Source organism: Rhinatrema bivittatum, chromosome 4 (genome assembly GCF_901001135.1).
Source record: "Rhinatrema bivittatum chromosome 4, aRhiBiv1.1, whole genome shotgun sequence".
NCBI lineage: Eukaryota > Metazoa > Chordata > Amphibia > Gymnophiona > Rhinatrematidae > Rhinatrema > Rhinatrema bivittatum.
The window spans coordinates 116,914,815-116,942,063 of NC_042618.1; the positions used below are offsets into that span (position 1 = coordinate 116,914,815).

Consider the following 27,249-nt stretch of genomic DNA (forward strand, 5'->3'; position numbering starts at 1 on the left):
TGATCAAAAGCAAGGAGTACATAAGTCATGGCAGATCCACAGATTAATTTAAACATCTCCATAATTACTCCACACTTGTGTCACCTGAGACTAGGCAAGAAATATAATATGGTAAGAGACCATCTTGAACCTTGAAAATGTCTATTATTTCTTTCTTGCACTTTGGATAAAGTAATTCTTTCATTTTACCAAATTATATAATACTATGCGCCCCAGCCACCTCTCCTGGACGCGTAATGCAATATTTAAGTCAGGGGTCACGCAAAAAAGGAAGCGCTAGGGAAAATTGTGCACCCCTAGCATCTCCTCAGTATCAGGCGCACAGGAGAGGTAGCTATCAAGCGGGTTGGGAAAACGAACGCTCAATCTACGAGGGTGTTTTCTCCTGCTACCGGCATATACACGCTCAACATGCATGGCCTGGACTGTGTATCTTGTGTGTTTAAAAAAAAATTTTGGATGCCCAATAAAGAATTTTTTTTAAAAAAATAAATACTGCTTTATTTGGCCCCTCCTACATAGTATTGCTATGATACTATTAGGAAGGATCTCAGAAAGCAGGATTTTTCTTTTTCTTCAATGCGCCATTGAGCATGGCATACCTTTATGCCAGCATCGGGCTAGTGTAAAATTTGCCACGTTACAAGAGCGCACTGGCAGCCTGGAAAATTTAATGGATCGCGGGGGTTAGCAAATAGCCTCATCTACATGGATTAGCTATGCGGAGATTTACATATAGAAACATAGAAATGACGGCAGAAGAAGACCAAACGGCCCATCCAGTCTGCCCAGCAAGCTACGCACTTTATCCTTTTTTTTTTTTCTTCCCTTTTCTCTCTCACACCTGTTACTCTTGGCTTCCAGCACCCTCCAGCCCTATTTCCCCTCCACCCCACCACCAATGAAGAGAGCATCGCCGGATCTGCATCCAAGTGAACATCCAGCTTAATTAGGGGTAGCAACTTCCGCAACAAGCAGGCCACACCTCTGCCCCTGTCTACCCAGACTATACGATCCAGACCCCGTTGGTTGCCGTCCACACCCAGATCCTCCCTTCCACACTCCCCCTGCCGCTGAAGCAGAGAGCCATGCGTTGAAAGAGAAGTATCAGACTCTCTCCCTCGCTGAAGCAGAGAGCTACAGTGGACATGCATTGAAAGTAAAGTATTGGCCCAGCTACACCTCGCTTCCCTGTGAATACAAAATTTTTTTTTTTCTTCCACATTACCTCTTGCCGTTGAAGCCCAGAGCCATGATGGAGCCTCATCAACCCCATGCATGTACACTGAACAAGGGCACTATCTCCAGGTAGCAGCCCCATTTCCGCGAGAGCCACATTAACTATCAACAAATATTGAACAAGCCTAATAATTGGCAATACTTATAGCCTATGACCTCACCGTTAATTTTACATACTCTTACCCACCCCTGTTTTGTTTTTTTTGGAGATGGCAGCCCTCCATCCTTCTGCTCCGTGAAGGTGGAACACCAACCACTGGCATCCCGCTCCGTGAATGCCTCTGTGGCTACTGCTGCTCCGTGCAGTGTTTTGCTGCCTCCTCTTTATACACGTCCTCTAAACTTGATGGATCCACAGTGTTTATCCCACGCCCCTTTGAAGTCCTTCACAGTTTTGGACTTCACCACTTCCTCCGGAAGGGCATTCCAGGCATCCACCACTCTCTCCATGAAGAAATACTTCCTGACATTGGTTCTTAGTCTTCTTCCCTGGAGCCTCAGCTCGTGACCTCTGGTTCTACTGATTTTTTTCTGACGGAAAAGGTTTGACATTGTCTTTGGATCGTTAAAGTTTTTCAAGTATCTGAAAGTCTGAATCATATCACCCCTGCTCCTCCTTTCCTCCAGGGTGTACATATTTAGATTCTTCAATTTCTCCTCGTATGACATCCGATGAAGACCCTCCATCTTTCTGGTCGCCCTTCTCTGTACCGCTTCAATCTTGTCTCTGTCTCTTTGTAGATACGGTCTCCAGAACTGAACACAGTACTCCAGGTGAGGCCTCACCAAGGACCTGTACAAGGGGATAATCACTTCCCTTTTCTTACTCGATATTCCTCTCTCTATGCAGCCCAGCATTCTTCTGGCTTTTGCTATCGCCTTGTCGCATTGTTTCGCAGACTTCATATCATTAGACACTATAACCCCAAGCTCTCTCCTACTCTGTGCACATCAGCCTTTCCCCCCCATCGAATACAATTCATTCGGATTTCCACTTCCCATATGCATGACTTTGCACTTCTTGGCATTGAATCTCAGCTGCCATATCTTCGACCATTCTTCCAGTTTCCTTAAATCCCGTCTCATTCTCTCCACTCCTTCCAGCGTGTCCACTCTGTTGCAGATCTTAGTGTCGTCCGCAAAGAGACAAACCTTACCTTCTATCCCGTCTGCAATGTCGCTCACAAAGATATTGAACAGGACCGGTCCCAACACCGATCCTTGCGGTACACTGCTTAAAACCATGTTCAGCAGCTAGCACAAGGTATTGAATCGGCCCCAAGTCTATAACCTAAATCTGTATTGTTACAGAAGATTCTCTTCGAATAATCAAAAGAATCGTGTTTCCATTACTTCATCATACAAGGTCAACCAAGAAAATGGAAACATCTCTCTTCTACTTTTTGGATATTTATAAACAACAGTTTGTTAATGCCACGTCATCAGGTACAAGTAGGAAATGGTAACTAATTTCTACCACAAACACCAAGATTAAGCTCAGTCTGCCCCACTCATCTCAAGCCAACAGGAAGCCTTGTGTTTAGATTTGTTAAAGCAGTTTTGTTTTTTATCAATATGAATTAAATACACAAATAAAATAAAAAGTTGGGAGACACTTTTAGATCACAGAAAACTATTTTTTCATTCCTATAAAATAAAAAATGTGACCTAGAAGAAAGGATTTTCTATATTTTTAGCCTACTTCCCAAAGGGAATAAAATATATATACAAACTCCATTACTTCTTCGGAATCTTTTTACACGCGGGCCCCACCACAAGTTCCAATAAATTATCAGAACCAAAATGTGATGACATAGTCTTCCGGGTGGGGGGGGGGACCCAAAGGCCAGAGTGGTCTGGACACTGGCAAGAAGAGTCAGATGAATTCTAACTGAAATAGTGGTAGGGTGACTTCTGCCTGCAATGGCCATCTTCCCCTTGGTTTGAGCCCTCTGGTGCTGGTGGCTGGCAGGGCTTAGGTAGTAAGCCCCGAACCAGGATTAAATGAGAATACAGTTTAAGCATAAGCAAAATGGAAACAGCAAGATCAGAGCAAATGATTCAGCAGATATGGAGACACAAGGAATATGCTGAAGTCAAAAGAACATGACAAACTCTAGAAGCAGAGCTCCATGAGGGGGGCCAAAAAAAGAGAACCGAGCTCTGGCAGCCTGCTGACTGGAAGCCTGGAAATTATATAAGTCCAGACAGGAAACAAAATGGTCACCAATAGGAAGTACAGGCCAAAGAGTTGAGAAGACTAACCAGCTAGACCAAAGAGGCTCCTGATGGCGGAAGGCAAGAATTGCATATTGGAATCTCACAACAGTTTTCTTAGGTATGGAATGCTTACTAGAATGGTCAAAAATAGAATCATTGATTTTTTTGGTCAACAAAACCATTAGTTTGAGGTACTCAAGCCAAGAGCAATAGTGTTTCTCAAGCCATGCAAAATATTCTTGAAGCCTCAAGCATTTAGCAAATAATCCATTCTCCTCACTTGTAATAAATAATGCTTACTTTTGTTCACACTATTTAAAAAAAATACAGTTAAGGCCTGTACAAATCCCAGACCACCTTAAAGTATGTAAATATTTTTTTTATTCATTATATAGGTGGAACACTGCCTCTGAAAATTGATAGCACTGAGTGGAGGAAATTCTGTAGAAGCCTGCAAAATATACAAACACCGCATTAAGACAAGCAGCAGGAGGCACCTGCTTCACTGTGCCAACACCAACATTAGTAATCTGACATTTTTGCTCCTGATTAAAGTAAGCATATAAAAACAGAATGACAAACTTTGTAAGATGTGAACGACCCGTCTGACCAGTACAGGGATAAATATTAATTTCTATTTTCCTAGGCACAGAGAAGAAAGATGAGACACTGGATCAAGACCAATTAAAACAAATACAAAAAGTTATAAAAACCAATATCCGACTTAATTCCTGCAAGCTGTTTAGAAATAATCTTATTCTATGCATTTTTGTTTGCAGTTAGGAGTCACCTATTTTGATGAGTCAGTGTTTGATCTAGACACAACAAGGGTGGCAAAGCTTATTCATTGGAACTGTGTAAACATATCAAGGGAACACAATCCTAATAGAATAGAACAAAGACGTTGTGATCACCTGGGACATTCATATTCCCACATGCTAGAGAACCAGATATTGTGGTGAAGTAGAAAAACACAGCATTGCTGATAGAGTTGTCAGTACCCAGCAAACTATTCTGTGAATCATATGGAGAAAGCCAAGATCTTTAAGTACCAAGAATTACAAACAGAGACCAAGAAAAAATGGCTGAAAGATACAGAAATGGCCCAGATTATACTGGGTGCCACTGGTTTAATTAAGGAGAATTTCCGAGTGCACCTTGATATGTTGCCTATAAAAATTGCACCCTATGAACTCTCCAGGATGGATTTATTTATTTATGGAGTTTCTATACCCTCTTTAACAATATGGAATTGACCAAAACGGTTTACAATGGTATTAAAAATATAACAAATCATAAAATAGTATAAACTAAAATATACTGAACATGAATAAAGTTTAAATAAAATAAAACAGTAGGAGAGAAATACAGTTTGTATAATAAGGCCCTGTACTTTTAATATGCTGCAAACTATACTCCCTATACTTAAAATACTAAAAACAAGAAACAGCCAGAAAAGTCAAAGAAATTGAAAACCTAAATAAAGAATATCCAATGGATAGGCAGTCTCTGATGTTTTGAACTGTTATCATCCACCATCACCTGGCACCCTGCAGCATATCTCCACCGCCATGAGAAAAAAAACTAAAAGAAAATACCAGCAGGAAATGAGAAGGGAATAGCGATGAGAGAGCCCCGATCAGGAGGCTTGCCCCCCCCCCCCCCCCCGTCATCGAAGGCAAAGACGGACGGTTAAACGGTGCATTACCACCAGGCACCGCACGCCAAAGGGGCGCAACAAAGGGGCATTCCCCTTCGTGCACCCCTTTGTGCAATCCGTAGTGCTAGTTCTAGTTAATCTTTGTAAAAGGATGTCTCTCGTTGTTAACAGTCATATTAATATGCTTGTAACCTTCCCATGTTTGTAAACAGTTATGATGGCTTTATAATGAAGCCAAATGACGGTATATAAAACCTGATAAATAAATAAATAAATGTTAAGTTATTGGCTCATCGCTGCGAATGCTTCTTTAAGTGATGTCTCTTTGGCAAAACAAACCGATTTGGAAAAGCTGCCCCATGAGAAGCCAAATTGCTGTATATAAACATAGAACACGGCAGACTATAAAGACTATACAGCCCATCCAGTCTACCCATCCTCATTTCCTGCTCATCTTTATAGTCCATTCCTCTCCTTCAGAGATCCTCTGTGTTTGTCCCACGCTCTTTTAAATTCCAGTGCTGTCCAAAGAGATGACACATGCAGATAAGTCCAGCAACAGCCATGCGCTCAAAAAATGCAATAGAATACCAGATAGTTCTTCTAGCAAGAGATATGAAACACAAAATGTTACTAAACTGTAATGCCTCATTTTGTAAAATCTGACACAGGAAACTGACATATCAGTCCTCCATTTACTAATGCACAAAACAATGGAACACCAAACTGCCAAACACTACCACTTCACTCATGATCCACCCTCAGCAAATGTGACTGCACTCATCTTGTCAGATCAAACACAGGAAATGGAAATCTCCATTTTCCAACTATTGATGCACCAAGAGATAGCACCCCAATGAGCCAACTACAACCACTGCCAAGACCCCTGTCACATCCTAGATGGCCCATCCTCAAAGCCATCAATGGTTCTGACATTTGTAGACATGAGCCTGCACCCAAGCACACCACCAACTCCGTTCAGTGCTTGAAAATGCACTCTTTCATGGAGACAGTCCATCCTCAGATATGACTGCTTGTGCCTAAATATGCAGACAATTCAAACTCACAATCAGAAATCCTTCTCTGGGAACCCGTATTTTCACTATTTGTGTGTTTGTTTTTAACCAAGGCTACCGCAAGTGATAATAGTCACTGAACTGAAATCAGGAGGAGCCAAAGGAGAAGAGGAAGCGGAACAAATGGACAGAGTTGCAAGGAGGTTAAAAAAAAAAAAGACCAATCACCCTCCTTGCACAATGTTGTAGTGGGAAAACTAAGAAATCCATTGCCACTGCAGGATCAACAAAGGAGGGAAATATTTATGGTTCCCCTCTTTTATCCCAACAGCAAGATCTCATATACTTGAATTCCTGCATGGCGAAACCATCAACCAGTAATGGGAATTTTCTTGCCGTGTGGTTTAAGCCAATGGTACTCAAACCTTTTTCTGTCGGGACATACCTGATAGATGACATTCATAGGCTTGACATACTGAACACACGACCGTCATGGGGCTAAATATAAACCTACTCTGCATCCACAGGAATCCCACGTCCCTCAACAATGGGTGCAGAGCAGAATCAGGGCACTCCCTGTACAACTTGTTCCTTTCATCTCAGTAACAGCAATGCAAACTCAGTCTACTACCTAGCACTACAGCCCTACTTAAGGAAAGGCAGCAGTTCACCATCAATGTATATCCTAATGAGAAAATACAACAAAACAACACTAATACAAATGCCTATATGGAGTAAAAAAAAAAAGTTAAATACCTCACCTCAGTCACATACACAGAACCGTCACCAAATACAGAAAGACCACAAACTACAAATATGGAGACAAACTGGAATGGAAACCCAAAAAGGACACACTGCATGCAGTGCAAAACTAGAGAAATGGAAACAGATAAGTATGAGAGAAAATATGTGTGAAGCTTGCTGGGCAGACTAGATGGGCCATTTGGTCTTCTTCTGCCGTCATTTCTATGTTTCTATGTTTCTATGAAACAGAAATATAGCACCTAACATACTCCCAGGATCTGCTAATCTGCACAGAGTTACATCTGCATCATGGAACACACTCAAACAGTAACAACCCTACCTATAAAAAAAAGGCAACACTACAAATGTTTAACCAAGCCCTAAACACTAATACACCTCTTTTTAAAGAAAACAAAGCAAGCCAAGCTGCTATAGATCTCTACACAAAAACGAGCTCACCTTGGTCACACATGCAGAACACATACAAACCCTCACCAAATACAGAATAAAGTGACATCCCACTACATACTACTTCCTTTTGTGGGCCAGGGGAATGGGAAGAAAAGGCCATGCTGCTAATGTTGCCAGCTTTCACTAACACTGCTACCGTTCCCACCCAGACTTGAAAGTGCAGATAGCCCAGGCAGGACCAGCAGCAGTGTTCATAGAAGAACTGTCTGCCTCTCGCTGGGGTGGAGGATGGGGATGGAAGAGCAGCCTCGCCAGTGGGAGACTGGGAAACACATGACATCTGCCAGAGCTTGGCGACACACTGGTTGACAATCGCTGATTTCAGCTGTACCTGGACCATCAGTTCGCTTGGTTTTAATTCTACACCCATTATGCACACAGTCGGGGTAGCAAGCAGTTTGGAGGACCCAGCCTGCAGCCTTCCCCATTACAATGAAAAATGGTAAAGTAAATTCCTTTCCTCTGGTTTACCAACAGATTACGATTAAATTATTTTCCCAGTTACAATTTCCATGCTATATTCAGTATTTACAAGTTTTTCCCACTCTTCTCCATTAGGAAATATTTTGCCACAGCATAAATTAGTTTACTAAATGCAAGATGGGGATTTTATAGCATTCTCCACTTGATGTATAGTGAGCAACAAAATGCCAGTCAATAATCCTATGACATAAAAAAAAGTTGTGGGTTTGGGTGACGTTTGTTAATCTGCGTCACCCACTGCACATGTGGCAGGACTGCATATACTCAGGCCAATGCAATACAGTGCACTCAGCCAAGCACATGGGTTAACCCATGGTTGGACAGACATCCAGAACCCCCTTATGCTATAAGGGGATTAGCTCGTCCAACCCCCTGCAAAGCTAATAGTGCTCATCACATGTGAATGCATGTTGATGAGGCTATTAGCTATTCTCCCCCAATTAAAAAAAAAAGTGTGCCAACATGCATGTTAGTTTCCAAGGATAAAAACACCTGCAGGGAGCAGGAATTAATTTTTGAGCAGCCCAAAAAGTGTAGAGAAAAGCAGAAAGAAATACTGCTTTTCTGTACTTCCGACTTAATATCACCACGATATTAAGTTGGAGGAGGAACAAAGGAGAACCTTTTTTTAAAAAGTGTGCCGGCGGTCAGATTAGGAAAAGTGATGGTCCATTAATGAGTGTCCATTTTCCTAACCTGTGGCCTTGCACAGGTTAGGAAAACAGACGCTGGTAAAATTAAGCATCCGTTTCCTAACCAACTGACAGCCACTTCTCCTGGGTGCCCGCTGCCAAGGAGGCGCTAGGGGTGCACAATTTCCCCTAGTTCCTACTTTTTACCATGGCAGCCGATTTAAATATTAAGTAGGGTGCCTCAGAGAAGTTGATCGGTCTGCATTAGGAGAGCGGGCACCCAATCATGAGTGCCTGTTTTCCCCATGCCAATATTGCATCGGCCTGACTATGCAATGCTAAGTCCAAGTCTTCCGAGCAATGCAGCTAGTAGATAGGACAAGCCCAGTGAGAAACAGATCACAGTGCCAGAGGAAGAGAGGTGTGACACTGGTGCAGAAGTTCAGGTCCTGCCAGCATATGCTCACAATGGCAGAGTACAGCGCTGTTCCAGGAGCAGTCCAGCACCTCCAGGTGAACAGCCCTTCCAGGAGCAGTCCAGCACCACCAGGTGAACAGCCGCCACACCAACACTAAGCAGTGCAAATGGCTGGGAGCCCAGGCCAGCCAGAGGACCAAATTATATTGATGATCCACAAAGCTCTGAATTGTGAAGCACCAGCATGCATTAGTCCCTTTGTTAAAGATCTACTGCCCATTGTGAAATTTGTGATCCTTTGGACAGTGTCTACTTGAAATCTCCAGCCATAAATTTATAAGGCTTGTTGACACAAGAGAGTCTTCACAGTTGTGGGCCCACTTCTGTGGAATCAATTACCTGAGACATTCCGCAACTTTCGGGAAACATTTGTCAGCATTTTTATTCAAAGAAGCATTCGGGTTACTTTAAATGAGGAAATCAGGGAGGTCACGTGAAGTGGTGAGTGTGTGCGGTAGTGATTCTGTGCTGCTGCAGGGCCCCAACTCCTTCTGTCTGCCCCCATCAGCCTCTCCAACGCGGTACACAGTGATATTGAGAATTACTATGTATAAAGTGACTCTTGGGGACACGTTGTTGACTTTTCCCAAACATTTTCCATGGCTGATCACGACAAATGATCCGTAAGGAAAAGCAGAGATCAACGGTGGTAAGTAAGATGCAAGTAATCCTCCATCACCGCAGAAGGCCTCAGGAGAGCCGGGGGGGATCTAGCTGAGATAAAATTTTCAGCAATGGATGAAAAATTAGGTAAGCTACACTTGTACTTCGATGATATCCAGTCCCTGCTTACCGATCATACACCCAGGTATTACCAATGCTGAGATGCAGATTGTGGGGGGTAAAGGAGCGAGTGCAGGCCCTTGAATGAAATTTGGAAGTGTCCCGAGCAGATTTGGCCAAACATGAGTCCAAGCTGGAAGATTTGGGAAAATTGCTCCCACCAGAGCAATCTACGCTTTATTGAACTCTCAGCGGCGATCCCAGAGTGAGACCTGAGAGGCATTCTGGAGAGATAGGTGCCGCAAGCTCTTAAACCCCCTGGAAATGCTTGAGGCCTTCCATATCAAATGTACATACCAGCTGGGGATGCGACGCAACGAGCAGGGAAGGCTAGGCCAGTTATTGCCAAGATTTTGATTTTTCTGCATAAGGAGATTTGCAGTTATATAGACAACTCCAGGCCATAGAATATGAAGGGCAGAAAATATTTATATTTTCGGATTATTCCCTGGTGGTGTCAGCAAGACGCAAGACTTTTGCACCAATTTGTTCCCAGCTTATGCGTCATCACATTAAGTTTGTGTTAACAATACCTGGGGCAAAGCTGAGAGTGGTGTTCAATAATGCAGTTCATTTCTATGACAGCTGCAGAAGTGCAAGCTTTCTTTCATACCAGACCGAAAAAACAGAAGAGCCTACATTTGGAAATGCCTAAATTAAGTACAGGAAGGGACTTTCCTTTCTTTTTCTAAGGAAATGGTCATAGTGGATACTGATCAACATTCTGCTGATCTAGTGACAAACTGTATTTCTGCAACAGGCCTGTTTAATGAGATGTGCAGTATGAAATGAACAGTAAAGATTGGAAATATAGCTTGGGGGAATGATGGGGACTGAGCAAGTTTTTGGATATGTTTGTTTTCTCTGCTTGTAGGGGAGTGGGGGCCCTAGCACATAACACACAGGTGTTCTTAGCTCATGGTTAAGCAATTGTTTGAGGTTTTGTTTTTTCTTGGGGGGTTGAGAGGGGGGGGCGGCAAGGGATAGGGCAAGGAATGGAGGAAGGGGGAGGGAGGAAGTGTAGTAGGTGCAGAGTAGAGTGGGGTAAGTTAGAGAATGCTATATATGATTTCCTACAAAAGCAGCTTAGCATGACTGGATGTGCTGTTTTGGAAGCTGGTTAGGGCTTAGGCTGGGAAGTCTTGACCGGAGGGATGACATGGCAGGGAGATATCTCATTTTTATACCTATGGCTGATGAGGCTGTAAATGACTACCCCTACTAGGTGCATCACGTGGAATGTGAGTGGTATAGGATCTGAGAGTAAACGCTACACGATATAACAAGCTTTACAAAGATGGGGGGCACATATTGTGCAAGAGACCCACCTAGAATGCCATTGAACATGGTAAATTATGAAGACAATGGGTGGGTAAGGTATATTCATCCCAATCGGGCTCCAAAAAAGCAGGGGTAGCGGTTCTAAATGGAAAAACTGTTCCTTTTCAGGAGACAAAGATAACTTCAGAAAGTGAAGGCCGGTATTTAATTGTGGAAGGTGTCCTGGGAAGCCAATTATATTATGCAATGTATATGTGCTCAACAATTACGACCGTGCATTTTTTATACACCTTGCAAAAATCCTGTCACAACTTTCAAACACTCCGATGATAGTCGGTGGAGATTTTGTGTTCTGGACCACTATTTGGACATGTCAAATCAGACGGTGGCCACATCTCAGGTTTTGGGTAAAGGGATTGAATGTGTGTATTGGGGAGTAGATTTGGTGGATACATGGAACGCTATACATCCTCTGGACAGAAAATTCACACATGTATCCAGAGCTCATGGCACCTAGGATAGATTCTCTCTGGGTTGATGGGGGAACTTTTTCCAGGATTTCAGCTGCAAAAATTGGGCCTTTGATAATCTCTGATCATGCACCTGTCTGGCTCAATCTAGAGGGGTTTCGGCTAGATGAGATGAGAAGTAGCTGGAGTTTCCCAAAAGTCTTATATAATAATCTTACATTTCGAGCCTATTTGATTAAAAAGTGGGAGGAATATGCAACATTTAATCAGGATCATCAAGCTTCCCCAATTGTATTCTGGGAAACTACCAAAGTAATGTTCCCGGGGGGTATTATTTCTTATATGGTCACTAGACAGAAAACTTTGACATCAGAAATTTTATCTATGGAAGTATATTTATAAGATCAAATGAAAATATGATCAAAACCAGAGTACAGACACAAGGCGACAATCTATTGAGGGACAGGTTTCTTTAAATATGCTACTTCACCAAAGGTCAAAGAAGGGTATGGCATATTAAAAAGGTACATTTTTTCAGCAGGGCAACAAGATTGATAGAACATTGGCCAATATGACAAAAAATTGGATGGGTACTGAATACATAACGATGCGAGATAAGGAGGGAGGTTAATAAATATTGGAAAATATATTAGCAATGTCTTTAAAGATTTCTATCAAGAACTTTACACTGCATCTCTGGAGTCCGAACAGGATATCTCGGCATATTTATGCTCTGCAGGAATACCTTGCTTAACGAGGGAGTTGAGGCAGTTAAATCAATCTATCCAATTCCAAGAGATAGTACAGGAAATCAAAGAGGCCAAACTTTGAAAAGCTCCAGGGCCAGATGGCCTTCCAACCTAATTTTACAAGCTGTTAATGTCAAAGCTGGTTGCTCTTACATTTAGTTGACCAACAGATGTTTCCTCTAGCAGCAAATAGCAGAGGTTTCCTCTAGCAGTAAATAGCGCCATTATAAAACAGTACTCCCACAGGCGGGACAAGATTTGACTTCTCCCACCTCATATCATCCGATTTCTCTCAAATTTTGATATAAAACTTTAAGCAAAGGTTATGGCCAACAGACTAGCAACAATTCTTCAAACGATCATAGGTCCAGAGCAGGTGGGCTTTCTAATAGGCTGAAATACTATTATGAATATTCACAAGATTATTGCTTCTCTTATCAGCTGAAAACATAAGCATATTCTCTCCACAATTTTGAGTCTAGATGCCGAAAAGGCATTTGATAGACTGGAGTGAAGTTTTATGCTAAGGCCTTAGAAACCTTTGGGATATCAGGATATTTTCTTCAGGTGATACAAACACTGTATCATGACCCATGTGCCTGTGTGTCAGTCAATGGATATAATTCAGAGGAGTTCTGTTTGGGCAGGTGGACAAGACAGGGGTTTCCTCTGTCCCCACTATTTATTATAACTTTTTTTTACCACAAAATTTGGGGTAATGGGTACATTGCAGGCAATTCATTGGGAAGTATTCAAGAGAATAAGCTGTCTGTTTTTGCAGACGATATTGTCCTACAAACTGCAGATCCACAAGCATCCAAGAGAGCCTTCCTCAGAGAGGTAGAAATTTATGGGAGGTTGGCTGGCTTTAAATTAAAACTAGACAATGTGAGGTCCTCCCGACAATTCATGAAATAAGATGGAACTGGGGAGAACGTTTCCCAATGCGGTGGGCTAATGATTCATTTACATATTTGGGTATTATTTTAAATAAAGATCGGCAGATTTGTACTCTGTCAATTTTCAGAAGATGCTGCACTCCATTAGCATATTAATGAGGGCTTGGACGGATTTTCCCCTCTCTTTTTGGGCAAAATTAATCAATTTCAAATGATTCTTCTACCAAAACGGTTATACTTGTTTCAAACTATCCCTTGTTATCTATCGAAACAAAATGCGACTCAGACAGAAAATTCTGCTGCGGTGATATCTTTGGAAAAATAAGAAGCCCTGAATAGCCTGTGCCAAATTGATGCGTGAATGGGAACATGGTGGGCTAGGCTTAGCGAATCTGAAATTGTATAATTTGGTATGCAACCTATGCCATGTGGCAGACTTGTTGGGGGACAAGCTTTTATACTCCTTTAGAGACAGAAAAGAAACTTTTTTCTCGAAAGAACTTGGGGATTCTTCTGCACTCCTCACTGATAGCAATTCCAAAATACTTGAGGGAGGTTCCTTGGTCATTCCTCTGATTTTATCATGGCGCTATTTCTTCTACTCATTAAAATTAAAGAGCAATATCTCTCAATTTTTGCCTCCGATTGGCAATGAGGAGTTTCTACCATAATGCGACCTTTACAGTATGGGAGGTTAAAACACATGATAGAACAGTTCTTGAAGGAGGCATAAAAACTTTTCCATCTTTGTCGAGGAATTTGGGCTAGATAATAAACACTATTTAGGTTACTTGCAAGATACAAGCTATATTAGACCCTTAAAAATACAGGATTGGGATGGGGAGAATAGAACATTGCTATCAGAAATATTTGATATAGAAGACCCTATTTGGAATTCTATTTCCTATATCTATCGTCGTCTTTTAGATTTGAAGCCACATATTGACCTTAGACAAAAATTGTCTAATTGGAAAACAGAGATGGCTTTAGACTTTATAGAACTTCAATATGCTCTGTTTTAAAAGAATAAAATCTATTACTTGCAAATTAGATTTAAGAGAGTGTACTACAAGTTCCTTATGAGATACTATTATTTTCAAAAAAGGGGCATTTCACATGAATATTGCCTTATGTGACATTTGTGAAAAATGTAATCAAATGCCAAGAACTCTGGGACATGCCCTGAAATTATTTCTTTTTGGAAACCTGTGGTTCATTATATTTTTTAGATCGTGGGAATACAGTTCCATTAGATGCAGGTATGTTATTTGATGATATATTGTGGGGGGGGGGGGGGGGTAGATTTAGATAAGACATTTTTACGACTTTGGATTCAGAAGATATTGTTACTTGCTAAGAAATCTATCTTGCACCATTGGGTAGGAACTGATCCCCGAATCTGACACAGGAAAAATCAAATACATCTCGTGTGTGTGAACGAGAAATATGTTGAAAAAAAATCAACAAACAGGAAACACAAATATTTTTGTGTGGCTTTACATTTTTGTTTAATTTTATGTCTGTTCTGGTTTTTAAACCGCTTAGGAGTTTTGGATAACATGGTATATAAATTTTTAAAATGAATAAATGAATAAATGCTGCAGCTTCTAGGAGACAGGTTGGAGTTAGGGAGCCGGCGGCTGAGAGTGAGGTGGAGAAAGGTTGGAAAACAGTTGAAGCAGTACGGCTCGGGGAGTAGTAAAAAGTGACTTCAGTGGAGAAGCGATGCAGAGGTCAAGCGATGCAGAGGTCAAGTAAATAAGTTTGTTTGAAACAATGAGGAAATGGAAGATGATTGAGAATTGACTTAGCAGGGGGAAAAAAGGATCAGCAATAAAAGTTTGATACATGAGGTGATTGGCGATACAGATTTACTGAACGTTCTCCAGGAGTTTTCCAGTTTGAGTATAAGGCTAATCCCCTGAAGAAACCTGTCGGGACAGCAATTGAAAGGGACGAAAAAATAATTGAGAGGATATGAAATAAAAGAAAGATTTTGTGAAAGATTTTTGTGATGAAATAAAGGGAAAATATTTTGTTCAGACCTGTATTGAAATCTAGTATGTGTGAAAAACTTGTGTGACAAACAAGCCGAGATACGTGATTGAAAATATGTAATTGGAGGGATATGTTTACATTGTATCAATATCAATTGTAATTAAGTGCATATTATGTATATGATGTTAAGGAGAGGTTTTAGGGTGTATTTATTACATGTTGTTTAGATGAATGAATGAGAGGGTGAATGGTAATTTAGGGTGTGTTATGTATGTTTTTTAATGAAGATTGTAATAAAGCATTTAAATACATTTAATGTGGAAATACGGGTATATTGTGTATAATTCTATAATATAGGATACCTGTAGTGAACCCAGTACAGGGAGATATATGCTGCCCATTTTAGTCTGTGCTCCACTGTTATCTCACCCACTGTGCCGGTGAGCAGAACCAGACAAGCAATAGCTCTGTGCTGTAGTTTTCTGTCTTACTTGGGGGAGGATGGAGGGTTTGGGTAGGGAGAGTTGTTCTGATGTTAGTGAGTTTGTCTCTGTCTACCTGGGCAATAGACACTAGGCGAGCAATGCAGAAACTGAAACCTACCAGGCTGTTTTGTGGAGCCTGTCAGCTCAGCAGAGTCAGAACTAGTGCACACTGACCCTCAGAGCAGCACCGTTTCTGTGTCTGTGAAAGTTCTCCACACACATACACAGCACAGTCAATGAGGTGTACAGTAAGATACGGTATCGCTAAGCAATAAAAAACATTTAAATATCCAATCCACGAATGACAAAATCCATGTCAGGGATAGGGAAAGGCAAAGGAGGTAAAGGAAATGTTGACAAGGCTGGCAGCAACAACAACGGAAGTCTGCACCTAAGTTGAAGCAGAACTACTTCAAACCTAAAATGGCAGAAAGCATGCGCCTCTGAAGAAGAGCACATTTCACTCCCTTCTGCTTTGGAGGTACAGAGAGTAGCAAGGCAGAAAGGGTAGGAGGAACAGCAATGCCAAAAACCAGCAGCATACTTTTCTCCAGGTGATGCTGTAAAGGAAATATTTTCAGCTACTGATTCGGATAAAGAACCTTTTCTTGGCTTGTTTGAATCAGCAGATACTGAAGGGATACGAGAAGATGAAAATTTGGGAGGAATATACAGTAGTGTCTCAGAATCCGGTTCATTGATGGGGGAGATAGAGCAAAATGAGTATGATGATAAAAAGCAGCTGGTGCAGGTAGAGAGCATGACAGAGGCAAATGAAGAAAAGTGAGGAGGAGTGGGGAAGAAAAGGAAAGGATGGAGTGGGCGAGAGGGGAGGGAAGCAAAGGAAAGGATGGATTAGGTGACAGGGAAAGAAAGGGAGGAAGAGTGGATGAAAGGGAATGGGTAAGGAGAGGGAAGGGGAGAGAAGGAAAGGAAAGGGGTAAAAGGTGAGGGAAGAAAATCGGTGAGTAAGGAGGGAAAGGAATGTGGGTGGGTGAGTGAGAGGGAAGAATCAGGAGCAGCACTGGCCCATGTGGCCAGAAGAAACGAAGAGAATCAGCCCACACCCCGAAAGGGCAGAGAAGTCAACCCGTTGACTGAAGATGGAGGCTGCCACAACTTGTGCGTTCCAGAGGGGGAGAAGAGAATGTGTGTGAGCATGTATGTACGAGAGAACAAACGTGTCTGTATGCATATACAGTATTTTTCGCTCCATAAGACGCACCTAGGATTTAGAGGAGGAAAATAAGAAAAAAAAAATTCTATCCCCATGATGGGCTCTGTACGGGAGCTCCCTCCTGGTGGCCTGGTATGCTTTTCATTAATTTCAGCTGTCAAAAACTGCTAATCAGTTCTGAAAATCCACATTGCTTCATATGCAAGAAACATTTTATCATAAATCACTGAACTATACCATGAACTAAAAAAGTAAAGGTTTGCATCATGTGTCCTCTATCCCAGGCTGTATATTACCCTCATGATTTTCTAATAGATCTAAACAAATGAGAAGGAAATGGCCTGTACTAAACAAACTTTGATGCCATGTATCGTCTTCTGCCGGCAGAGCTTGAGCTCCCTGCCTGTCTGCTGTTCCTGGGGTGCATTTTACAGCGAAGCTCAGGGTGGCACAGGTCAAACATCAGCTATTTGAACCGCGCCATGCCGAGCTTCACAGTAAGATGCAGTGAGTCTGTTTATATTTCTTAGTTTTTATGTTTTATTGGGTATGGTGATGTTTGTTTTTCCACTGTTGTATTGCATACAGGCTTGTTGCAGTTACAAGTTCAGTTGTTGTCTGCAACTTTCTATTTATACTTTATTCTATATTTGGTGAGGGTCCGTCTGTGTGAACAAAGGTGAAGTATTCTGCTAGCATATACTTTCTGTGTAGGGATCTATAGCAGCTTGGCATGTTCCGTTTTTGTCATTTTCTCCTTTACCACTGTGTCTGGTTTTCTAGCATCAAGCATTTCATTGGCCTGGGAATGAATAACTATACTTTATATCATATAGAATGACTAATTGTAAATGTAAAGTAAAAAATTGGCATTGTGAATATAGGTTGTGTGGGGGCATTTATTTACGCCCTCAAAAAAGGTGGAGCAGATTTGTGAGGCAAAACTTCTTTTGACTAAAACCATATCGGTTTTGTCCCATTAAACTATGCCTATCTATGTGTTAAGTAATTTTGTTGTTTATGGTATTTTCTACCATTTATTTAGCATGGTACATACATCAGACTCACTGGTCTGTAGTTTCCTGGATCACCACTTGATCCCTTTTTAAAAATTGGCATTACACTGGCAACCCTCCAATCTTCAGGTAACAAACTATTTTAATGATAGTTTACAAATTACTAATAGTATGTTCACAATGTCTTTTTTAGCACTCTGGAATGTATACTATCTGGTCCATGTGATTTGCTATTCTTTCTTACTTTGCCCTAGTACATCTTCCAGGTGGCATGGATATTTGTTTCCGTTCCTCTGAATCATCTCCTTTGAATACCATTTCTGGCAAGAGTATCTCTCTTACACCATCCTCAGTGAAGACTGAAGCAAGGAATTCATTTAGTCTCTCTGCTATGGTGTTGTCATCCCTAAGTAAACCTTGATCCTCTGATGGTCCAACTGACTCTCTCGCAGCCTTTTTACTTTGAATATACCTAAAAGAAAATTTATAAGAATTTGCTTCTATGGCAATCTTCTTTTCAAATTCTCTTTGCCTTCCTTATCAATGCTTTGCACCTAACTTGCCAGTGCTTAAGCTGTTTCTTGTTGTCTTCATTTGGATCCCTTTTCCATTACTTGAAATTTTTTTTAATTATAGCCTCTCTCACTTCTCACCATGTCAGTAGTCATTTAGCCTTCATCCCGCCCTTTCTAATGCATGGAATACATCTGGTCCAGGTGTCTAAAACAGTATTTTTAAACAAGGACCATGCCAGATGCAAACTCTTAACCTTTGCAGCTGCTCCTGTCAATATTTTCCTAAACATTTTCCTTATTTTATCATAGTCACCTTTTTGAAAGTTAAATGCTGTTGCAGTAGATTTCTTTGGTGTCCTCCCTCCAGTTATAAACTTAAATTTGATCATATTGCGATAAGTACTGCCAAGTGGCTCCAACACTGTTACCTCTCACACTAACCAAAAATAAACTGTGTACTAGTTACAGAGCTAACATAACACCCAAAAAAAAGAAAATTATTCCTCACCTGCTAATTTTCGTTCCTGTAGTACCAAGGATCAGTCCAGACAGTGGGTTATGTCCCCTGTCCAGCAGATGGAGTCAGAACAAAAACTCCAGGGGGCGGTCCTATATGACCTCATCCCCTGTGACTCTATCCTCAGTAACTAGACTTACAAAGCCAGAAAGAGAAGAGAAGGAGGGATCAAGAACTGAGAACTATCAAGTAAAAACTGCAAAACCAGAACTTTGGTTAAGTTTAAGGTAACCACAAAATGGAACTTGCAAACGAAAACTGTTCAAGCGAAGAACCCTGGAGCCCCAGGGTAGCTTGAAAAAGACAGACAAGTAGAGATAACGAGCAGAGGCCTATCCCAAACACAAAAAAAAACCTCAAAAAATAGGGAGGGCGTCTGGACTGATCCTTGGTACTACAGGAACGAAAATTAGCAGGTGAGGAATAATTTTCTTTTCCCTGTACGTACCAGGATCAGTCCAGACAGTGGGATGTACCAAAGCTTCCCTACACTGGGTGGGCCGATGACAGCCCTGCTCGTAGAACACTATCTCCAAAGGACCCAAAAACAGGGGCCCGAACATCCAACCGATAGTGTCTAGAGAACGTGTGAAGAGACTTCCAGGTGGCCGCTCGGCAAATCTCTTGTGTTGAAACAGCCGAGTTTTCCGCCCAAGAAGCGGCCTGCGCCCGAAGGGAGTGAGCCTTAACCCCCATCGGTGGTTGACGTCCAACCCCAATGTATGCTGAAGAAATTGCAGTCTTCAGCCATCTTGCAATGGTGGCCTTGGACGCCATGCGACCCTTCCTAGGACCCGACCAGAGAACAAAAAGATGATCCGAGAGGCGAAATTCATTGGTGACTGTCAAGTATTGCATCAGACATCTCTTGACGTCCAGAACCCGGAGATTTCTGGGTTCCGTTGTGGCGAACGAGGGAAGTTCTACCGATTGATCTAGATGAAAAGAAGATACGACCTTTGGAAGAAAAGAAGGTACTGTTCGCAAAGAAACTCCGCCTTCAGAGAAGCGTAGAAAAGGTTCTCGGCAGGAAAGTGCTTGAAGTTCCGAGATACGACGGGCTGAGCTAATTGCCACCAGGAAAATTGACTTAAGTGTGAGATCTTTCAGGGTGGCCGACCGCAAAGGCTCGAAAGGTGCCTCGCCCAGAGCCCGGAGAACCAAATTAAGACTCCAAGATGGACAAGACGGTCTAGAGGGAGGCTTCAGCTGTTTTACACCCTTGAGAAAACGGGTAATATCCGGGTGCGAAGATAGGAGGGAGTCCTTACCGTTGTATAGTAAAGCACCCAACGCCGAGACCTGAAGCCTAATGGAGTTGTAGGCTAGGCCCATCTCCAGTCCAGGCTGTAGGAAATGCAAGATCTGGACCAGAGAGACTTTCCCCGGAACAATGGAGTGGGCAATACACCAATCCTCAAAAACCTTCCAGACCCTCACATAGGTGACGGAGGTAGACGTTTTTCTGGCACGTAATAAGGTGGAAATCACTGATTCCGGATATCCCAGACGCCTTAGTTTGCGCCTCTCAAAAGCCATGCCGCAAGACAAAAGCGATCTGCCTCGTCGAAAAATATGGGACCCTGTCTGAGGAGTCGAGGTAGGTGACCGAGACGTAATGGTCCCTCGCGTGCTAAAAAGAGAAGATCCGCAAACCAGGGACGCCGCGGCCACTCTGGAGCTACCAGAATCACCGGCCCTGGATGAGTCTCTAGACGTCGGAGCACCTTCCCCACTAGGGGCCATGGCGGGAAGACATACAGCAGGACCTCCCTTGGCCATGAAAGAACCAGAGCATCGACCCCTTCCGCGCCGTGTTCTCGTCTGCGACTGAAGAAGCGAGGAGCTTTTGCGTTCACCGCTGTGGCCATTAGATCCATGTGAGGTTTCCCCCACCGGCGCTCTATCAACTTCATCGCATCCGAGGATAGTTCCCATTCTCCTGGATCTAGACGCTGTCGACTTAGGAAGTCTGCTTGCACGTTGTCTACGCCTGCTATGTGAGAGGCCGCTAGTCGAAGCAAGTGGCGTTCCGCCCACATCATCAGCTGTTCTGCTTCCCACGCGACAAGTCGACTCCTCGTTCCTCCCTGCCGGTTGACGTACGATACTGTAGTTGCATTGTCCGACAGTATTCTGACAGCTTTTCGCCGAACTAACGGCAGGAAACCCTGCAGGGCAAGCCGAACCGCTCTGGTCTCCAGACGATTGATGGGCCACTGTCTCTGGACGCTCGTCCACGTGCCCTGGATGGAGCTCGCTTGACAGACCGCTCCCCAACCGGAGAGGCTGGCATCCGTGGTAACCACTATCCAGTCTGGTGTCTCTAGGGAGACTCCCTTGGCTAGAGACTGGGGATCTAACCACCAACCGAGACTGAGCCGGGTCGCCGGAGGGATCGGAAGAACCGCATGATAATCCTGTGACACTGGCTTCCAACGGGACAGCAATGCCTTCTGCAAGGGTCGGAGATGAGCAAAGGCCCACGGAACTAGGTCGATCATGGATGCCATTGTCCCCAGAACTTGCAGGTAGTCCCAGGCAGTTGGATCCGAGAGAGACATGAAACGCCGCACTTGCGTTCTCAATGCTTGTGCTCTCTCCAGACGTAGGAACACTTTTCCTTCCCTCGTATCGAAGTGGGCGCCCAGATAGTCCAACGACTGAGATGGCGTGAGGTGACTTTTGTCGTAGTTGATGATCCAACCTAGAGACTGTAGAAGGGACACCACCCTGTTCACAGCTTGAAGCCCCTGACTTCGAGACTTCGCCCGTATGAGCCAATCGTCTAGGTACGGGTGAACCATGATCCCTTCCCGGCGTAGAGCTGCCGCCACCACAACCATTACCTTTGTAAAGACTCGCGGTGCTGTCGCTAGACCAAACGGTAGAGCCCGGAACTGAAAATGTTGTCCCAGAATCTTGAAGCGGAGATATCTTTGGTAATCTGGATGAATCGGAATGTGAAGATATGCCTCTGTTAGATCCAGAGGGGCGAGGAACTCTCCTTGATGAACCGCCGCTAACACAGATCGGAGGGTTTCCATACGGAAACGAGGGACCCGCAGCGCCTTGTTGATCGACTTGAGATCCAGTATGGGTCGGAACGTACCCTCTTTCTTGGGAACCACGAAACAGATGGAGTAATGACCTCGACCCAACTCGTTGGCGGATACCCGTCTTATAGCTCCCAACAGTATCAGTCGCTGCAGGGTTTGACGGACAGCCGACTGCTTTTGAGCGGAGCCGCAAGGAGAGAAAAGGAACCTGTCTCTGGGGACGTGGACAAAATCCAACACGTAACCATGTCTTAGGATATCCAGGACCCACTGATCCGACGTAATGCAGGCCCATTCCCTGTAAAAAAGAGCGAGCCGGCCTCCCACCCGAGGGATCGGTTCGTGGGTCATCCTGGCATCATTGAGCTGGTTTCGAGGCAGAACGAGATCCTGTAGCCTCCTTTCCGGGCCGACGTCCACGAAAGGACCGATTCCAGCCCTGAGAACGATAAGAGGGAGTCCGTGGAGCTTGCTGCTGCCTATTCGTCCGTGCACGACGCTGATTTCGAGAACGGTTTCTGGAAAAACTGAACGATCTAGAAGCACGGGGTCTGTCTTCTGGAAGCTTATGTACCGCATTCTCATTCAGTGACTTAATAATTTGATCCAAGTCCTCCCCGAAAAGGAACTTACCCTTGAAAGGTAACGAACCTAGACGCGTTTTGGATGAAGAGTCCGCCGACCAGTTACGTAACCACAAAAGCCGACGCGCAGAGACAGCCGCCACCATGGAACGAGATAGGACCCGGAGGAGATCATACAGGGCGTCCGCCCCATAAGCCATCACAAACTCCAACCTGTCTGCCTGTTGAGCCTCAGAATCCGGGAGATCTTGCGAGGTGAGTAATTGTTGAACCCACCGGAGACCCGCTCTCTGTGCCAGAGCGCTACAGATGGCCGCTCGTACCCCAAGCGCCGAGACCTCAAAGATACGCTTAAGGTAGACTTCCAACTTCCGATCCTGCAGGTCCTTAAGGGCTGTGCCGCCTGTTACCGGAATGGTAGTACTCTTAGTAACTGCCGAAACCGCTGAATCCACTGCCGGGACCTTGAGGAGTTCCAGGAAGTCCACCGGGAGAGGATAAAGCTTCTCCATAGCTCTGCTAACTCTGAGAGAAGCTTCCGGCCTGTCCCATTCACCTGAGATCAATTGTAAGAAACTGGGATGTGTTGGAAAAGCCTTGGCTTGGGGTCTAAGTCCCGCTAAGAGAGGGTCTCCCTTTCTTATCTTGGGATCCGAGGGCGTTGGGTCTGGAGGAGGGTCAATGTCCATCTCCTGAAGAATATGCGGGATGAGACCCTCCAATTCTTCAACCTGGAAGATGCGGAGGACCCTGGGATCATCACCTTCCATTTGGGTCGAGAGAGCGAGATCGTCCCCGGAAGGATCCTGAGACGTGTCGCCCTGCGGAAGCACCGGGGGGTTCCGCGGTGGTGCCATGAGAGCCTTAGTCGTAGACTGGACTAAACTAATGGGCTGTCCGCCCCCCCGTGCTGGAGAGCCCCCCAAAGATATATCTAAACGGGGTAGTTTGGCGGGAGGGGGACCCATGCCCGACCCCAAAGCCTGGTTGGAGCTTTGGAGAAAAGCCCGGTGCATTAAAACCACAAACTCAGGTGAAAACGCGGGTAATCCCAGGGGGGGGCCTCCTGGGACCTCTCCAGCCGAAGACTTGCCATCCTTAGGGGCCAGGGACGGTAAAACCGCTGTTTGCCTCGGAATTAGAATTCCTGTGTCCTCCCCGCCTGAAATGTCAGCGTCTTCCTCTGACAACAAAATGGCCGCCGTTCCCACGCTCTGCGGGAACGGGGCCTGCCGCTGACTAAAACTAGCGTTGTCTGCCTGGTCTCCTGTGCCTTCTCCCTTCGACGGGCTGACTTCTCCAGCGGGGAAACAGTTCGGGCACCTGCCCTCATTAATGCGGCTTCCCTGACGGCCGCAGACCGCACAGCTGTGCGCTCGCGACATGAAGAAAAAAATTTTACCCGCTCTTGGAGAGGCAGGAAACCAACGGCGCGGCAGACGGAGGAAAAAACCCCGGCGATTCGCGTCCTCGACGCTCGAATTGCCTACCCTCCCTCTCACCGACCCAAGAAACACGCTGGTGGAAAGGCTCCCAACGGTCTGCGGCCCCGGGGAATGCGCTTCGCGGGACCGCGGGTCGGTAGAGTCTCGATAGACTCGGAGGGAGGGGGTGAGAAGAACTAGTCAGGAACCCTGACAAAAATTTCTAAAACGGCAGCGTAGCCCTCCAGTGCCGAAAAACGGCAAGAGGGTGAAGAAGAAAAATGACCTGTAAGTAAATAAAAACTTACCCACATAGAAGAAAATAAGGAGAGAAAGAAAGACTCAGGATACAGTCAGTCAGCAAGTCCCTCTAACTCCCCGGTTTCAGACAAAAATATGAAACCTGAACTCCTAAAATTTAAATTGAATATATATCTTTTGTATATATATATATATATATATATTTATTTTTTTTTTTAAATCTTGATCCCTCAAGTAAGCAGGAAAGGCCTAAAACCTAAATCCTGTGCTGGGGACTAGCTAGTCCCCTGCTCACATCTGCTGGAGTCAGAAAATACTGAGGATAGAGTCACAGGGGATGAGGTCATATAGGACCGCCCCCTGGAGTTTTTGTTCTGACTCCATCTGCTGGACAGGGGACATAACCCACTGTCTGGACTGATCCTGGTACGTACAGGGAACGCCAAACAGATTTTAAACAAATTTTAAACAAATTTTGTAAGACCCTCTATTCACGAGAAGACATATTATGTGTTCAACTCGTTTCTCATAGGGGTCACTATTGCTTTTAATCATTCAAATATTCAATTTTTGTTATCTTTTTCAAAGTTTTTTTAAAAATTCCTCAACCAATTTTTTGGTAATCAAAATGCAACGGGTACTTATCCGCGCTGAAAAGGTCCCAGGTAACCCTCTCACACTAAATCATGTGTTCCACTAAGGAATAGATTTAAAATAGTTTCCCCTCTTATAGGTATTTGTACCAACTGCTCCAGGAAGCAGTCATTTATTTCATTTGGGCTTTCCCACTAGAAGGTATATAGAGGCCAGACTGAAGGAAAACACAGCAAAAATGCAATAAAATGTTTTGAGAAAAAAAAAACAAAAAAACTAATTTACCTCTTATCCTGTGTGTGCTGGTATCCACACTACATGTCAAGAACCTCACTCCATAGGAAATCCTTAGTACAAATCTACAAAAAAAAAAAAAATAAAATACATATGTGTGTATATATACATATATACATGTGTGTGGGTGTGTATAATATACACACATATATTGGGGTAGATTTTAAAAGCTTGTGCACACACACATGGACACACGATTTTATAACATGTACATGCCAGTGCACGCATGTTATAAAATCGGGGTCTGGCGTGCCCAAGGGGGTACACATTTGTGCAACCCTCCGCAGTTCCCTCCCCTAACTTTCCCACCCCCTAGCCCTATCCTAAACGCCCCCCCCCAATCCTTGTCTTACCTGCTGTGCCTGCTTTGAGCAGGCACAGGTTTGCATGCGTCGGCACGCGATCCGCCAGCACAGTGGCAAATGGCCGCCGTGCTGGGAGCCTCTAGCCCCGCCCCTCCCCTTTAAGCAACCCTGGGACTTACACGCATCCCAGGAGTTTACGCACGTGGCCAGGCCTTTGACGATAGGCCTGGCACACGTAGGTCTTTTAAAATCTACCCCATTATGTACACACATACACAGATATAAAAACTGCTAGCAAAAGATTTTCCAAAAAATTGTTCTCAGACAAACCTTGCCAAGAACAAAATTTGAAATGCAAAATAATTTTACCTATGTAAACGTTTGATAATCTGTATATAAACATACAGCCTTCTCAACCCAGGATTTAAAGTTGGTTTAATTTTGCGATTTAGCACAGCATCAAAATACATGCACATGATTGAATCTAGACCAATCAGTTACATAAAAACCAACATTCTGTACACAGCAAAACACTGTTAAACGTTAAAGTATGAGGTTAGGTTTGTTTGGCGGGGAAGTTTATAGACTTTTTTTTTTAACGTTTTAATGGTACTGTAAGAATCATGTGACTGTGTGTCTAACAGGAGTTCAAGTAATAGCCTAAAAAAAGTTGCTCAAGTTTTAGAAATGTATGCAGGGAGATGAGGCCTGTGACCAAGAGAATTGCCAATTCTTCCTGCATTTTGTAGCTTTAATTTTTTTTTTTTTTTTTTAATGAATGATCTCCGTGTTCTGGTGAAGTCTCCCTCAACCTTTTGTGTTCCAAGGACCAGTTAGCTACCTTTTTTAAAATTACACGAATCAGTTGCAGCACGGATAAGCGGAGGTAGGGGAGGTCCCCCTGGAAAATTAAAGAGCGGGCGAGAGGGAGAAAAGATGATATACTCCCTCCCATACCTGATCTTTAATCTTATGGGTCAGCCCTGCAGCTGTTCAGTATCATTTTAAGATGGTTAACTAGCCAATTTAAGAATACTGTTTTCTTAAAAAAAAAAAAAAAAAAAAATTCACCATCTCCTCTTCCCTTTCTTGTCCAGTAAACAGGACTCTCCTTAGAAAAGAAAAAAAAACCTTCTCCCCAATCCAGTTAGCTACCAGTTAGTCATTAAAAAAAAAAAAATACATGTCTTTCCCCTCCCGCAGTCAGCCATCCGTTAACCATTAAAAAAAAAAAATCCCTCTCTCCCTCCCCCCACTACAATATAATCCCTAACCAGAGGACATTTTTCCCAGTTGCAGCTAGTCCTAAGGCCTGATGTCTTAAAGCCTGCATGAGACAGAGTCAGCCTCTGCTCTGCTTTCAGGTCCCATGGTGGCCCTGTCACCTCCTGGCTTTTGATCAGGAAGTGAGACATGCTAGTGGAGCAGATCCTGACTCCGTCTCAGGCCAGCTCCTTTTCATTCAACTGCAGTTTATCCCCCTTCCAGGTATTAGGCCTCAGAAACAGCCTCTAAAAGGAAAAAAATTACACAGGGCAGGGCATTAGGAAAAGTCTCTGCTGGCCATGGACCAGCTGCAGAGCAGGTCTTGCTTCCTCTCATCTTCCTGAAATCATGCTTGCTCCGCAGAATGAGAGAAATGCTGCTGGGGAACAGTGCTGGTTCATGGACCAGTGGTTGAAAAATACTGTTCTGTCTTCCCTGCCTCCTCCTCAACATGCCTATTTCCTATATTGAATCCAGCAGCTTTCCTTCTGCTGCAGTATTTTTCCTCCCACTGTAAATGTCATAACTACTCTGCTCAGCTTCAAAGTTTCTACTCTGCCTTTAGACCCTCTCATGAAAAATGCTCTCCATTTGTCTGCCACTAGCACCCTGTGTAATAAGATGCACCC

At 43.8% G+C, this 27,249-nt stretch overlaps 1 protein-coding gene across 6 annotated transcripts in view; it reads right to left on the reverse strand.

Annotated features, from left to right (window-relative positions):
- SIPA1L1 (signal induced proliferation associated 1 like 1) overlaps positions 1-27,249 on the reverse strand; it is a 745,249-nt gene that overhangs the window by 508,784 nt on the left and 209,216 nt on the right. For all 6 annotated transcript variants that reach the window (XM_029598743.1, XM_029598739.1, XM_029598740.1 and 3 more), the window contains one exon: positions 25,041-25,114. The gene's annotated coding sequence lies outside the window, so the exon portion shown is untranslated. The remainder of the gene's footprint in view (positions 1-25,040; positions 25,115-27,249) is intronic.